At 45.5% G+C, this 17,379-nt stretch overlaps 1 protein-coding gene across 1 annotated transcript in view; it reads right to left on the bottom strand.

The window, feature by feature from the left end:
* Positions 1-17,379, bottom strand: part of adgrv1 (adhesion G protein-coupled receptor V1) — an 810,104-nt gene that overhangs the window by 574,677 nt on the left and 218,048 nt on the right. The window lies entirely within an intron of this gene.

Below are 17,379 nucleotides of genomic sequence, written 5' to 3'. Positions count from 1 at the left end.
TCATTATGTGATGCCATTGCATGCTAAATCCATTGAGGCTGTATAACTACATGAAAGGCATGCAGCAAAATATATACACTTGCATTTACCTGCAAGACCAAAGGTTAAACCTATCTATTCTACATAAAAATATAAGAAAAGGGTTGAAAAATCACAAAAGTGGAAGAAAAATGTACTGGCTTTAGATGCAGTAGAACATTCATTTAAAAAAAATCTAAAAATTGGAAATAATCATAAAACAAAAGAGCAACCATTTATTAAATTAAAAATACATTGAATGGTTGTATGTTGCAGCTGAAACTATGTTTGCAAATCAACAAACAAAATTAAAAAAACACAATTTTAGAAAATAATTTTTAAATGCTGGATACAATTTCAGTTTAAAATAGATATTCAAAAAATTCAGCAAAAGTGTTATATTACACAGAAAATGAAAAAAATATACTTCTAAAAAATGTTAAAATTGTTAAAACTTTTGAAGGAGGCATAATTTAGTCAAAGACTTCCAGTAATTCTGCTCAAAATAAAATAAACGTTTTAAAGTTTAAATTTACATTTCAAACATTGCAATCATAAACAAAATTTAAAGAAAGTTTTTCCTAAAATAGTGTAATTACATTATAATGAATACAGAATTGCATTGAGCTAAGAATTGAGATCACAAAATGTTCTACAAACAGTAACATTATTTTGCCAGTACATACAGTATTGCATTGGCTTTTAAAAATATAGCCTAATAAATGAAAGGAAACAACCCATACATTTTAAATATGGAGGTTAGAACACTTGAGTGAATGCTACTACGCAACTCGTATAGAAAAAAAATCTGGGCTTTGTGCTCCTGACAGGTAGCCTCCCACTTCAAAAGCACAATCACAAATTGCACATCTGCAGCTGAATTTAGTTTTTAGTTTAGAGATACAGCACTGAAACAGGCCCATCGGCCCACCGAGTCTGTGCCGACCATCCACCACCCATTTATACTAATCCTACACTAATCCCATATTCCTACCACATCCTCACCTGTCCCTATATTTCCCTACCACCTACCTATACTCGGGGCAATTTTATAATGGCCAATTTACCTATCAACCTGCAAGTCTTTGGCATGTGGGAGGAAACCAGAGCACCCGAAGGAAACCCACGCAGACACAGGGAGAACTTGCAAACTCCACACAGGCAGTACCCAGAATTGAACCCGGGTCGCTGGAGCTGTGAGGCTGCGGTGCTAACCACTGCGCCACTGTGCCGCCCTAAATTTAATAAGCCCTCCACCAGTCTCGGTGGTGGGCCTGGTAAAGGGTGCCATTCCCGTTCGTCATGTGGGTGTCCACTCCACCATGATTATGCAGCAGATGGCCATTTTGCATAGGGGAAGCGCGGATCCTTCCCAATCACGTGATGGGGGCAGGAGACGAGTCGTTGCTTACGGTCTCAGATGACTCCGGAGCAGGTCCTGGCGGCATATTGAAAGGCCTGCCAGCCCTACATTCACTCCTGTCCTGGATAAACTGACAGCTTTGTGTAGCCGACTACCCTGTCTGACTGGTTTCACCAAGGAGGACAGAAGACGATGTCCATGGAAAGACACAGGGTGACTCCATGGTTCAGATGCAGCCTGGAGGAGAATCCACAGGGAGGCAAGGAAAGGTGGAAGGTTCTCTTCTCTGCAATGGCAAGAAGAGGTCCTCCTGTCTGACCAAGCAAGTTTGGGTGGAGATCACAGAGGAGGTCAGCAACCGTGGGGTCACCCAACACAACTGGGTCCAGTGCAAGAAGAGGGTCAATGACCTCCTGCATTCTACCATGGGGAGTGCTCCATACCAGTCGCCTTTTTAAGGATTGCATGTGCCTACTGCAGCGTGCATGACATGAGGAGGGTAGCAGCGATGTAGCGTTGCCCGAGTGCCTCGGGGTCTGTCTCTTCCTGACAGATGCATGGATGTATTTCAGCCATAAGCCACCTTCCCTCAGAGTTCACTACCCTTAACTTCCATGACAGCGAGTGGCGGCATGAGAGACATCAGGTTCCCCAGTAGGGGTTGAGGGGCTGAAAGAGCTGAACTGTCATGTTGATCTCTGTCCCATTCTCAACCATTTCCATCTTTTCTCTTGAAGGACAAAAGGGTCCATAATTAGAGGGAGATGTCCCAGACAGTAAGGATTGTCTCCCGTTGGCACGTAATGCTTGGTAGGCATCAGGAGATCTGCAGAGCCTAACCCACAGACGTCTGCGTACTCTCATGCAGGTAGCCATTCACAGGGATCCACAACTACTTGGTGACAGTCGTCCACCTCTGAGGAGGATGACGACTCAGAGGATGCACTGTACCATGACTCTTTTGCACCTTCCACCAGCGCAGATACTTTCACCTCAGTGGGTACCCGCTTAGCTTTAGAAGCATGATCACAAGCTGCTGAGAGCACCACACATGCGGCCGAACAGCTAGCTGAGGCTGAGACAGCAGAGGCCTCCGACAGTCTGTGGGTGGCCAGGCCCATGCTGAGTCCCAGGCTGACGAAGAGCCTCTGGTATTAACAGCACAGGGCATGCTGGAGTTGGAGAGAGAGGGAAGGCAATATCTGGGGGAGATGCCATAGGCCATGCACAACCATGAGTGGACGATGGAGGAGTCCATCCATGCCATTACTGCTGCCATGTCTCAGGCCTATGAGCACATGGTTTTCTCAATCGAGAGTTTGGCGACCCTCAGGACAAACCAAATCCGATAGATGTGCACAGACCTGCACACCATCGCCTTGGCCATAAGCTCAATGCAACAGTGGCAAAGGAAGAGAAAGAACAGTAGCCCAGAGGCTTCTGCAGTTCCTGATCCTTCTCGGGTGAGCAGGGAGGCTCAAGAGAACCTTCAAAGAGAGGAGGAAAGGCTGACATCACATCCAGTGAGTCCAGCTCCAGCAGCTGCAATGCCTGAGGAGAATCCTGTACCAGTCCAGGACACGCCCAGGCAGCTGGGGCCCTCCAGACCTCAGGCAGCCAGAGCATGCCCGCCGAAGTTATTACAAGTCTGATCAGCAGCCTGCCTCCAGCACAGCTGCTGCTGCAGGGATCATCCCACGTAGACGCCCCCCAAAGGTTTTAAGAAGAGCACATGGCCACACTTTGGGTTTCCCTGCTGTACCGCATAGGTTATGTTAAATAATTAAAAGATTTGTTCAAATCATTAGGCTTCATTGTCTGAAAGCCATGTGCCATTATGCCTTAATTGTGAGCTGCTTAGGGCTATGCCACTGAAATCACAGCCCTCATTAACATGCCTATGTGATGTGTTAAGACCAGGTAAGAATTGGGTCTGGGCTTCTCTCTCAGCCTTCACCTGGTCTTATTGTAACCGTGTTTAATTTTAAGCACATCGTTTTTTTCTTAGCTCCCTTGTAGCGAATCCTTGTTCATTAACTTACAATTATAAGGCAAAGAAACTTGCCAAACAGGTTTTCTTAGGTTTAAAGAAAAAAGGTTGAACTTTATTTAACTTAAACTCTAATTCAGTTAACGCCTACAGATAAGCGACACGCCCACACTAGCATGCATACGTGATATACACATGCAGACAGAGACAGAAAGGAGAAAAAAAGTGGAGAAGTTTGAGGCAATATCCGAAGATGGTTTTGGTTACTGTTCTTCAAGCTCGCTGTAAAGTCCTTGACTGTAGGTAGGTCTTGCTTTTTATTGGGACCCGGTATTCTTCTTAAACCTTGTTTGATGTAGGAGACTTTCCTCTCTTGAAGTTCACGTCTCCTCAGTAGGTCCGGAGGTTTGTGAAAAAGAAATAGGAGCAGACAGGAGAGGTTTTCTCACTCCAGGAGCAAACAGTATTTTCTGAGTTCAAAAACTCTGTAGCTAGTTCAAAAAACTCTGGACCAGCCAGTTAATCATGTGACCAGCTGGTTTAACCAGTCCTGACTTTTGTGGATTGTATCCCCCTTAGCAGGCCCTGGAATGTGCTTCCTTACACCTTCAATGTCTGGTGATCAAAATCCATTGTGGGTTGAATGTGTCAGGGAATGATCCTTTTGTCGCCACAAGCACTGTCTGTTACTATGCAAATCTTTTTCAGGTATGTGTCTGGCAGCCCTTGGAACAGGCCTTCTCTTCTTCCCAGCAAGTTTAAAATCAATGTGAAATGACAAAATTTATATGACTCATTCTTGGCAGGCAGGGACCTGCATGACAGATGGGAGCCCAAGAGTCATAGAATCATAGAAAGTTTATGGCACAGAAAGAGGCCAGTTGGCCCACTGTGCCGAAACCAGCCAAAAAATGATCCACCCAGATTAATTCCACCTTCCATCATTTGGACCATAGCCCTGCAGATTCTGGCATTTGAGGTGCATATCCAGACTCCTTTTTAAATGTGTTGAGGGTTTCTGCCTCTACGACACTTTCAGGCAATGAGTTTCTACCACCCTGTGAGAGAAAAGATTTTCCCCATCTCCCCTCTAATCTTTCTACTATTCACTAAATGGCAGGGGCGGTGGGAAACTTTGCAAGGAATCAGAGGAGGAGGTATCAAAGACAAGAACAAAAGACAGTAAGGGGAATAAGAAAAGTGATAGGTATAGAAATCAAGGGCCAGAATCAAACAGGGCCACAGTAAAAAATAGTGGGAAGGGGACAAGTAATGTTAAAATGACAAGCCTTAAGGCTTTGTGCCTTAACGCACGGAGAATTCGCAATAAAGTGGATGAATTAATAGTGCAAATAGATGTAAATGAGTATGATATAGTCGGGATTACAGAGAAATGGCTGCAAGGTGACCAGGGATGGGTAATGAACATCCAGGGATATTCACTATTTTGGAAGGAGAGACAAAAAGCAAAAGACGGTGGAGTTGCATTGCTGTTTAAAGAGGAAATTAACGCAATAGTGAGGAAGGATATTAGCTCTGACGATGTGGAATCTGTATGGGTAGAGCTGAGAAACACTAAGGGGCAAAAAGCGTTAGTGGGGGTTGTATATAGACCCACAAACTGTAGTGGTGATGTTGGGAATGGCATTAAACAGAAAATTGGAGACGCATGCGAAAACGGAACATCTGTAATTATGGGTGACTTTAATCTGCTATTAGATTGGGCAAATCAAATTAGTCACAATACCGTAGAGGAAGAATTCATGGAGTGTATACGGGATGGTTTTCTGGAACAATACGTTGAGGAACCAACTAGAGAACAGGCCATCTTAGACTGGGTATTGTGTAATGAGAGCGGAATAACTGACAATCTAGTTGTGCAAGACCCCTTGGGGATGAGCGACCATAATATGATAGAATTCTTCATCAAGATGGAGAGTAATGTAGTTGATTCTGAGACTAGGGTCCTGAATCTTAATGAAGGAAAATACGAAGGTATGAGGCACGAGTTGGCTATGATGAATTGGGGAACGTTACTTAATGGGATGACGGTGGATAGGCAATGGCAAACATTCAAAGAGCGCATGGATGAACTGCAACAATTGTTTATTCCTGTCTGGCGCAAAAGTAAAACAGGAAAGGTAGCCAAACCATGGCTTACAAGGGAAATTAGAGATAGAATTAGGTCCAAGGAAGAGGCATACAAATTCACCAGAAAAAACAACAGACCTGAGGATTGGGAGCAGTTTAGAATACAGCAAAGCAGGAGCAAGGGATTGATTAAGAAGGGGAAAATAGAGTATGAGAGTAAGCTTGCAGCAACGTAAAAACTGACTGTAAAAGTTTCTATTAGTATGTGAAAAGCAAAAGATTGAAGACAAATGTAGGTCCCTTACAATCAGAAACAGGGGAATTTATTATGGGGAACGAAGAAATGGCTGACCAACTAAATGCATACTTTGGTTCTGTCTTCACAAAGGAGGACACAAATAACATACCAGAAATGTTGGGGAACTGCCCGTGCATCAACACTAACAGAATTTTTTATCCACAGCTGTTATATAAGTTTCTAAATTCACTTGAAAAAGTCCTTCAAAACACTGCTGCAGGGGATGCAGGGATGAAGTGGGCCCACATCAGATACGCCATCTATGACTCAGTAATGACCACCTTTGGCAAATGTGAGAAGCAGAATGCAGACTGGTTTGAATCTCACTTTGAAGAGCTGGAACCTGTCCTAGCCGCTAAGCGCACTGCACTGTTAAACTACAAGAAAGCCCCCAGCAACTTAACATCCGTAGCACTTAAAGTAGCCAGAAGTGCTACACAAAGAACAGCTAGGCGCTGTGCAACACCTATGCAGTCGTATTCAGCTGGCCTCCGACACTGAAAACATCAGAGGAATGTATGATGGCATTATGAGAGCTTTTGGGCCAACCATCAAGAAGATCACCCCTCTCAAGTCTAAATTAGGGGAAACGATCACTGACCAACACAAGCAAATGGACCACTCGGTGGAGCACTACCTAGAACTGTACTCCAGGGAAAATGTCACGGATACCGCCCTCAATGCAGCCCAGTCTCTGCCAGTCATGGACGAGCTGGATGAACAGCCAACAAAATCAGAACTCAGTGATGCCACTGATTCTCTAGTCAGTGGAAAAGCCCCTGGAAAGGATGGTATTACCCCTGAAATAATCAAGAGTGCCAAGCCTGCTATACTCTCAGCACTCTTGATTATTTCAGGGGTAATGCCGCCCTTTCCACTCGGTGGCGTACTGGTATTATCACTGGACTAGTAACCCAGAGACCTAGGGTATTGATCTGGAGACATGGGTTCGAATCCCACCACAGCATAAGGTGGAATTTGAATTTAATTAATAAATCTGGAATTAAAAGCTAGTCTAATGATGGCCATGAAACCATTGTCGATTGTTGGTAAAACCCATCTGGTTCATTAATGTCCTTTAGGGAAGGAAACCTGGTCTGGCCTACATGTGACTCCAGACCCACAGCAATGTGGTTAACTCTTACATGCCCTCTAAAATGGCCTAGCAAGCCACTCAGTTGTACCTAACCGCTACGAAGTCAATAAAAAGGAATGAAACCGGACGGACCACCCGGCATCGACCTAGGCACCTGGAACGACAATGGCAAACCCAGCCCTGTCGACCCTGCAAAGTCCTCCTTACTAACATCTGGGAGCTTGTTCCAAAGTTGGGAGAGCTTTCCCACAGACTAGTCGAGCAACAGCCTGACATATTCATACTCACGGAATCATACCTTACAGACAATGTCCCAGACACTGCAATCACTATCCCTGGGAATGTCCTGTCCCACCGGCAGGACAGACCCAGCAGAGGTGGCGGGACAGTGGTCTACAGTTAGGAGGGAGTTGCCCTGGGAGTCCTCAACATCGACTCCAGACCACATGAAGTCTCATGGCATCAGGTCAAACATGGGCAAGGTAACCTCCTACTGATTACAACCTACTGCCCTCCCTCAGCTGATGAGTCAGTACTCCTCCATGTTGAACACCACTTGGAGGAAGCACTGAGGGTGGCAAGGGCACAAAATGTTATCTGGGTGGGGGACTTCAATGACAATCGCCAAGAGTGGCTCGGTAGCACCATTACTGACTGAACTGGCCGAGTTCTAAAGGACATAGCTGCGAGACTGGGTCTGCGGCAGATGGTGAGTGAACCAACAAGAGGGAAAAACATACTTGACCTTGTCCTCACCAATCTGCCTGCAACAGATGCTTCTGTCCATGACTGCATTGGTAGGAGTGACCACCGCACAATCCTTGTGGAGACGAAGTCTCGCCTTCACAGTGAGGATACCATCCTTTGTGTTGTGTGGCACTATCACAGAGCTAAATGGGATAGATTTCGAACAGATCTAGCAATGCAAAACTGGGCATCCATGAGGTGCTGTGGGCCATCAGCAGCAGCAGAATTGTACTCAACCACAGTCTGTAACCTCATGGCTCGGCATATCCCCCACTCTACCATTACCATCAAGCCAGGAGACCAACCCTAGTTCAATGAAGAGTGCAGGAGGGCATGCCAGGAGCAGCACCAGGCATACCTCAAAATGAGGTGTCAACCTGGTGAAGCTACAACGCAGGACTACTTGCATGCCAAACTGCATAAGCAGCATGCAATAGACAGAGCTAAGCGATCCCATAACCAACGGATCAGATCTAAGCTCTGCAGTCCTGCCACATCCAGTCGTGAATGGTGGTGGACAATTAAACAACTAACTGGAGGAGGTGGCTCCACAAATATCACCATCCTCAATGATGGGGGAGCACAACACATCAGTGCGAAAGATAAGGCTGAAGCATTTGCAACAATCTTCAGCCAGAAGTGTCGAGTTGGTGATCCATCTCGGCCTCCTCCTGAAGTCCCCAGCATCACAGATGCCAGACTTCAGCCAATTCGATTCACTCTGCGTGATATCAAGAAATGACTGAAGGCACTGGATACTGCAAAGGTTATGGGTCCTGACAATATTCCGGCAATAGTACTGAAGACCTGTGCTCCAGAACTTGCCACACCCCTAGCCAAGTTGTTCCAGTATAGCGACAACACTGGCATCGACCCGGCAATGTGGAAAATTGCCCAAGTATGTCCTGTACACAAAAAGCAGGACAAGTCCAACCCGGCCAATTACCGCCCCATCAGTCTACTCTCAATCATCAGTGAAGTGATGGAAGGAGTCATCAATAGTGCAATCAAGCAGCACTTGCTTCGCAATAACCTGCTCAGTGATGCTCCGTTTGGGTTCCGCCAGGGCCACTCAGCTCCTGACCTCATTACAGCCTTGGTTCAAACATGGACAAAAGAGCTGAATTCAAGAGGTGAGGTGAGAATGACTGCCCTTGACATCAAGGCAGCATTTGACCAAGTATGGCATCAAGGAGCCCTAGCAAAATTGGAGTCAATGGGAATCAGGGGGAAAACTCTATGCTGGTTGGAGTCATACCTAGCGCAAAGGAAGATGGCTGTGGTTGTTGGAGGTCAATCATCTGAGCTCCAGGACATCACTGCAGGAGTTCCTCAGGGTAGTCTCCTCAGCCCAGCCATCTTCAGCTGCTTCATCAATGACCTTCCTTCAATCATAAGGTCAGAAGTGGGGATGTTCGCTGATGAATGCACAATGTTCAGCACCATTCGCGACTCCTCAAATACTGAAGCAGTCTGTGTAGAAATGCAGCAAGACCTGGACAATATCCAGGCTTGGGCTGATAAGTGGCAAGTAACATTTGCACCACACAAGTGCCAGGCAATGACCATCTCTAACAAGAGAGAATCTGACCATCTCCCTTTGACATTCAATAGCATTACCATCACTGAATCCCCCACTATCAACATCCTCGGGGCTACCATTGACCAGAAACTGAACTGGAGTAGCCATATAAATACCGTGGCTACAAAAGCAGGTCAGAGGCTAGGAATCCTGCGGCGAGTAACTCACCTCCTGATTCCCAAAGTCTGTCCACCGTCTACAAGGCACAAGTCAGGAGTGTGATGGAATACTCTCCACTTGCCTGGATCGGTGCAGCTCCAACAACACTCAAGAAGCTCGACACCATCGAGAACAAAGCAGCCCGCTTGATTGGCACACCATTCACAAACATTCACTCCCTCCACCACCGATGCACTGTGGCAGCAGTGTGTACCATCTACAAGATGCACTGCAGCAAGCACCAAGGCTCCTTCGACAGCACCTTCCAATCCCATGACCTCTACCACCTCGAAGGACAAGAGCAGCAGATGCATGGGAACATCACCATCTGCAAGTTCCCATCCAAGTCACACACCATCCTGACTTGGAACTATATCAACGTTCCTTCACCGTTGCTGGGTCAAAATCCTGGAACTCCCTTTCTAACAGCACTGTGGGTGTACCTACCTCACATGGACTGCAGTGGTTCAAGAAGGCAACTCACCACCACCTTCTCAAGGGCAATTAGGGATGGGCAATAACTGCTGGCATAGCTAGTGATGCCCACGTCCCAGGAATGAATTAAAAAAAACTCCATGAACTGCTTTGTCTGCGCTGGGATGAGGGAGCAGTACCACAGGACATGTGCGATGCCAATATCATCGCCCTCTATAAGAATAAGGATGACCACGGTGACTGCAACAACTACCGTGGAGTCTCCCTGCTCAGCATAGTGGAGAAACTCTTCGCTCCAGTCGTTTTAAACAGACTCCAGTAGCTGGCTGTGCGTGTCTACCCTGAGGCATAGTGCAGCTTTTGAGCAGAGAGATCCACCATTAACATGCTGTTCTCCCTTTGCCAGCTACTGGAGAAATGGCGAGAACAACAGATGCCCCTCTCCGTTGCTTTCATCGATCTCACCAAAGCCTTTGACCTCGTCAGCAGACGTGATCTCTTCAGACTACTAGCAAAGATCGGATGTCCACCAAAGCTACTAAGTATCATCACCTTATTCCATGACAATATGAGAGGCACAATTCAGCATAGCGCTGCCTCATCAGACTCCTATCCTGAGTGGCGTGAAACAGGGCTGTGTTCTCACACCTACACTCTTTGGAATCTTCTTCTCACTGCTGCTCTCACATGCGTTCAAGTCTTCAGAAGAAGGAGTTTTCCTCCACACAAGATCAGATGGCAGGTTGTTCAACCTTGCCCATCTTAGAGCGAAGACCAAAGTACGGAAAGTCCTCATCAGGGAACTCCTCTTTGCTGATGATGCTGCATTAACATCCCACATAGAAGAGTGTCGGCAGAGACTCATCGACAGGATTGCAGCTGCCTGCAATGAATTTGTCCTACCCATCAGCCTCAAGAAAACTAACATCATGGGACAAGACATCAGAAATGCTCCATCCCTCAATATCGGCGACCACGCTCTGGAAGTGATTCAAGAGTTCGCCTACCTAGGCTCAACTATCACTGGTAACCTGTCTCTCGATGCAGAATTCAACAAGCGCATTGGAAAGGCGTCCGCTGCTATGTCCAGACTGGCCAAGAGGGTGTGGGAAAATGGCACACTGACACAGAACACAAAAGTCCGAGTGTATCAAGCCTGTGTCCTCAGTACTTTACTCTACAGCAGCGAGGCCTGGACAACGTATGTCAGCCAAGAGCGACGTCTCAACTCATTCCATCTTCGCTGCCTCCAAAGAATCCTTGGCATCAGGTGACAGGACCGTATCTCCAACGCAGAAGTCCTCGAGGCGGCCAACATCCCCAGCATCTCCACCTTACTGAGCCAGCGGCACGCGAGATGGCTTGGCCGTGTGAGCCACATGAAAGATGGCAGGATCCCCAAGGAGGCATTGTACAGTGAGCTTGCCACTGGTATCAGACCCACCGGCCGTCCATGTCTCCACTTTAAAGACATCTGCAAATGCGACATGAAGTCCTCTGACATTGATCACAAGTCGTGGGACAGTTGCCAGTGATCGCCAGAGCTGGCAGACAGCCGTAAAGGCGGGGCTAAAGAGTGGCGAGTCAAAGAGACTTAGCAGTTGGCAGGAAAAAAGACAGAAGCACAAGGGGAGAGCCAACTGTGTAACAGCCCCGACAACCAATTTTATCTGCAGCGCCTGTGGAAGAGCCTGTCACTCTAGAATTGGCCTTTATAGCCACTCCAGGCACTGTTCCACAAACTGCTGACCACCTCTAGGCGCTTACCCATTGTCTCTCGAGACAAGAAGGTCAAAGAAGAAGATAGGGTTTAGTGAGAGGGCGGAACTGAAGGAAATCAGTATTAGTAGAGAAATGGTGTTGGGCAAATTGATGGGATTGAAGGCCGATAAATCCCCAGGGCCTGATAATCTACGTCCCAGAGTACTTCAGGAATTGGCCGTAGAAATAGTGGATGTATTGGTGGTCATCTTCCAAGATTCTATAGACTCTGGAATAGTTCCTACAGATTGGAGGGTAGCTAATTATTTAAATAGGGAGGTAGAGAGAAGACAGGGAATTATAGACCAGTCAGCCTGACGTCGGTAGTGGGGAAAATTCTAGGGTTCATTAAGAAAGATTTTATAGCAGAGCACTTGGAGAACAGTGGTAGAATGGGACAGAGTCAGCATGGATTTACAAAAGGAAAATCATGCTTGATAAATCTAGTAGAATTCTTCAAGGATGTGACTAGTAGAGATGATGAGGGGGAGCCAGTGGATGTGGTTTATTTGGACTTTCAGAAGGCTTTCGACAAAGTCCCACATAAGAGATTCGCATGTAAAATTAAAGCGCAAGGGATTGGGGGTAGTGTATTGCGATGGATAGAAAATTGGTTGGCAGACAGGAAACAAAGAGTAGGAATAAACAGGTCTTCTTCCGAATGGCAGGCAGTGACTAGTGGGGTACCGCAGGGATCGGTGCTAGGACCCTAGCTATTCACAATATATATTAATGATCGGGATGAGGGAACTAAATGTAATATCTCCAAATTTGCAGATGACACAAAACTGGGTGGGAGGGTGAGTTGTGAGGAGGATGCAGAGAGGCTTCAGAGTGATTTGGACAAGTTGAGTGAGTGGGCTAATGCATGGCAGATGAAGTATAATGTGGATAAATGTGAGGTTATCCACTTTGGTAGCAAAAACAGGAAAGTAGATTATCTGAATGGCTATAAACTGAGAGAGGGGAATATGCAGCGCGTCCTGAGTTTTCTCGTACACCAGTCGCTGAAGGTAAGCATGCAGGTGCAACAGGTGGTTAAAAAAAGCAAATGGTGTGTTGGCCTTCATAGCGAGAGGATTTAAGTGCAGGAGCAGGGATGTCTTGCTGCAATTATTCAGGGCCTTGGTGAGGCCACACCTGGAATATTGTGCGCAGTTTTGGTCTCCTTATCTGAGGAAGGATGTTCTTGCTTTGGAGGAAGGGCAGCGAAGGTTTACCAGAATGATTCCTGGGATAGCAGGACTGACGTATGAGGAGAGATTGAGTCAGTTAGGATTATATTCACTGGAGTTCAGAAGAGTGAGGGAGGAATCTCATTGACACCTACAAAAGTCTAACAGGACTTGACAGGGTAAATGCAGGAAGGACATTCCCCATGGTGAGGGAATCCTGAACCAGCGGTCATAGTCTAAGGATATGGGGTAAACCTTTCAGGACTGAGATGAAGAGAAATTACATCACCTGGAGTGTGGTGAGCCTTTGGAATTCGCTACCACAGAAAGCAGTTGAGGCCAAAACATTGTATCTTTTCAAGAAGGAGTTAGATTTAGCTCTTGGGGCGAAAGGGATCAAAGGATATGGGGGGAAAGCAGGAACAGGTTACTGAGTTGGATGATCAGCCATGATTATAATGAATGGCGGAGCAGGCTCGAAGGGCCGAATGGCCTACTCCTGCTCCTATTTTCTATGTTTCCATGTAAATCTATGCCTCCTAGTCACTGAGCTCTCTGCTAAGGTAAATATGTCCCTCACCTCCACTCTATCCAGGTCGCTCAGAATTTTGTACATTTCAATTAAAACTCCCCTCAGCCTTCTACGTTCCAAGGAGAACGACCCCAGCCTATCCAAGCTTTCCTCATCGCTGCATTTTTGCAGCCTCGGCAAAATCCTCATAAATCTCCTCTGTATCCTCTCCAGTGCAATTACATCCTTTCTGTAATGAGGTGGCCAGAGCTGCACACCACACTCAAGCTGTGGCCTAACTAACGATTTATACAGTTCCAGCATACCCGCCCTGCTCTTATATTATATACCTTTGCTAATAAAGGAAAGGATTCCATATACCTTCTTATCCACCTTATCAACCTGTCCTGCTTTCTTCAGGGATCTTTGGACATTCAATCCAAGATTCTCACTTCCTCTACACCTCTCAGTATTCTCCCATTAATCGAGTATTCCTTTGCCTTGTTTACACAACAATGACATATGGTGTCGGATGGGCACTAGTGCACACTGCATCCGATCGCAAAACAGGGACAGGGACAGAGTTCATGCATTAAGATGCGCCTTTATTTCACTATCTGTGAATGGGCACTAGGATTACTGCAAATGAGTTGTTATGAGGTTGTCTGTTGCCTCCTTCATGCTTTGCTGAACCCGTCTGCCCTTCTGCCTTGGCATCTGAGAATGTGAGGATGTGCCAATTCTGTCATTGATGATGACCCACCCTCTGTTCCAGAGCAAACAGGCCCATCACATAGCAGTTTGCCAAACCTATACTGAGCCCCACCTCCACCCGCCCCAAACTCATTCTTAACCCTGTTACAGAGCCCCCAATACCCTGGACCCCCTGGCAGGGCCCTTAGAACCCTAGACCCTCCCTTGCAGAGCTCCCGGTACCCCAGACCCCCTGGCAGGGCTCCTGGTACCCCAGACCCCCTGGCAGGGCCCCCGTTACCCCGGAACCCCCTTGCAGAGTCCCCGGTATCCCAGACCCCCTTGCAGATCCCCCGGTACCCCGGACCCTCCTTACAGAGACCCCTGTACCCTGGACCCCCATTGCAGAGACCCACGTACTCTGGAACCCTGGACCCCCCTTTCAGAGCATGCAACAACGCAGTCGCACAATGGCCTCCAAACTCCCCTCTTTGCCTTTGCAGCAATGCTCCAGATTGCCTACCCGTCACGGCAATGTGGCCTCTCGACTTAGTGCCGCCAGATTTTACTGGTCGTAAATCTGGAGGCACATCAGTGCTGCCCGCTATTCACTGAATTGCTCACCGTTCACTAAAACACTTTTAATGATAATTAAATGCATATCAATTGGCACTTCAACAATTTAAGATTGGTTCCCGTTGTGTTGCTCCCGCAGTGAGAAAATCTGGAACCGACATCACGCCGGATTTATGGGCAGCCAGCTGCATTGCGATTCTCCATTCCCTCCAGGCCACCATACCCACCCTCGACAGCCACACAAAATTCAGCCCCTGACTTTTGCACGATTTTCTGTTCATTATCTCAAATTCATGCATTGAAATTTCTGAAGCATGCTCTTAACAGGAACTTAAAGTCAGAAAATTGCTCTTTGAATCACATATTTAACAAATACACTTCGAGTTACACCTAACATACTTTGAAAATAAAATTCTATCATACTAATTATTCACTGTACATCATAAAAAGCATTTTATATCTCTTTCTTAATAAAATACTTCCTTGAATTTATATACTACCCAAATGTCCCAAAGTTGCATTTGAATCATGGTCACTGTCGTTATTCAGTATCAAATGAGGCATTCTGCCCAGCAATATCGCACAAATGGAAATGAGATCAGGACAGTGGAAAAACTAAAAGCAAAAGACTGGAGATGCTGAAAATCTGAAATAAAAACAGAAAGTGCTGGAAATACTCAGCAGGTCTGGCAGCATCTGTGGAGAGAGAAGCAGAGTTCTGATGAAGGGTCTCAGATCTGAAACATTAACTCTGCTTCTCTCTCTCCACAGATGCTGCCTGACCTGCTGTGTATTTCCAGCACTTTCTTCTTTTATTTTAGTGGAAAAACTACATGCTCTTCTTGGAACAGAGCCACAGGATTTTAAATGTGCGGCTAACTAGGCAGGGGACAATGTGTCTCATTCAAAGGATGAATATATGTGGATATATTTATGGAAGTACATCCATTGAGAAAATAAACTCAGATGTACAAGTTATTTTATAACTTAATGCAAAGCAATGCATCCAGCTAAGATATCTTTATAATTATATGTGGATCATATGGACCATATAAGACTAAAATCTAAAAATTATCATAGCATTTCCAGTTCGCAATTAATTTCAAGTTAGAAGTACAATAGAGTCTAAATTCAACATTGTTGCATCTGTTTTACAACCCCTTCCAACTGCTGCCCACTACCCTTACCCAGAATTGCCTGTGGGTCTCAGCGTAGGGTTAAATTGGCAAATACCCACCACATGAACTATATCTGGGCTCTGATTGGGGCCAACCGCTCACCTGAATTATCATGAATTTAGTTTGGTCCTCGGGCCACTCTTTTCCAGCACACCGCCAGACTCGTGCTTCATTTTGAGTGTAAATGAACTTAGGGGCCAATTTGTCATTCGATTTTTTTTTATTCACTCACAGAATGTGGGCCAGCATTTATTGCAGATCCCGAATTGCCCTTGAGAAGGTGGTGATGAGCCTCATTCTTGACAACTAACGCTTGCTGGGCTATCCCAGATGGCAGTAAAAAGTCAACCACATTGCTGTGGGTCTGGAGTCACATGTTGGCCAGACCAGGTAACGATAGCAAATTTCCTTCCCGACAGGACATTCGTGAACCAGATGGGTTTTTTTGACAATCCAGCAGTTTCGTGGTCATCATTCCTGAAACTAGCTTTTTAGCCCAGATTTATTTAATAATGGAATTTAAATTTCCCAGCTACAATGGGGGATTTGAACTGTAGATCATTAGTAAAAGCCTCTGGATTACTATAATAAAAGCAAAATACTGCGGATGCTGGAAATCTGAAACAAAAACAAGAAATGCTGGATTCACTCAGCAGGTCTGGCAGCATCTGTAGAAAGAGAAGCAGAGTTAACGTTTCGGGTCAGTGACCCTTCTTCGGAACCTTCAAGAAGGGTCACTGACCCGAAACGTTAACTCTGCTTCTCTTTCTACAGATGCTGCCAGACCTGCTGAGTGAATCCAGCATTTCTTGTTTTTGCCTCTGGATTACTAGTTTAGTAACATCCATGATGCTACCATAGCCACTACCAAGTCATAATCTGCTTATTCTCGACCAAATCAAATATAACTGCAGTTTAGAGGTCTCTTTTGAATTAAAAAAAACTTGCAATTTACATTCCATTTACAATTATTTTAAAAGCCAATGCATTGTCAAGATTTATATCCCTTCTCATCAAAATTGATGGTTTTTATTGGCCATCACAGGTGAACTTCAGCTGTAGCTGTGACAGGCTGAACAGGAACACTAATACAAATACACCCCAGCATAAAAATATCAGCACAAGCCACATCACTAATGCCTTTTTAAAGGTAAACCAAAGACAGTTTTTGTAAAGAGCCATCTATAACAATTTCATCATTTTTACAAAAGTATTAATACTGGGGGGAAGGGGTGGTTAAAATTTCCATTCATTTTTTGTACGACAAATAAAATGATCCATTTTCACGTATTCTTTTACAGTTGTCAGGGGATATAATTATAACTATGCTTATGGAAAAATGACAATAGATGGCCAACCAGCATTCCAACATATTATAAATCATGTAAAGAATCACTAGTGATTGAACAACAACAACCTATTGTACAAAATCAATAGAAGTACCAATATTCAAGGACCCTACTTATGCACTCAAGATAAGTTTGTCAAACATGATTTATAATAATCTCTTGACAGGACAAGGTATAACCCCCTGGACTAGAATCCAAGAAAGAAGCAAGTTATGGAATAGTCCTTAAGAAAATACTTTCATCCTGTCAAAATGCTGTAAAACAAAACAGGCACTAATAACTCTTCATTTTCCAGTCTCCAACTGGCTATCAAGCAAAGAGATATCCTGTTGCTTGGTGATGATTATATACAGCAGC

This window comes from Heterodontus francisci, chromosome 4 (assembly GCF_036365525.1).
Source record: "Heterodontus francisci isolate sHetFra1 chromosome 4, sHetFra1.hap1, whole genome shotgun sequence".
Classification (NCBI taxonomy): Eukaryota; Metazoa; Chordata; class Chondrichthyes; order Heterodontiformes; family Heterodontidae; genus Heterodontus; species Heterodontus francisci.
Note: the sequence above shows the minus strand (reverse complement) of the source record. Positions and strands in the feature narration are given on the sequence as shown.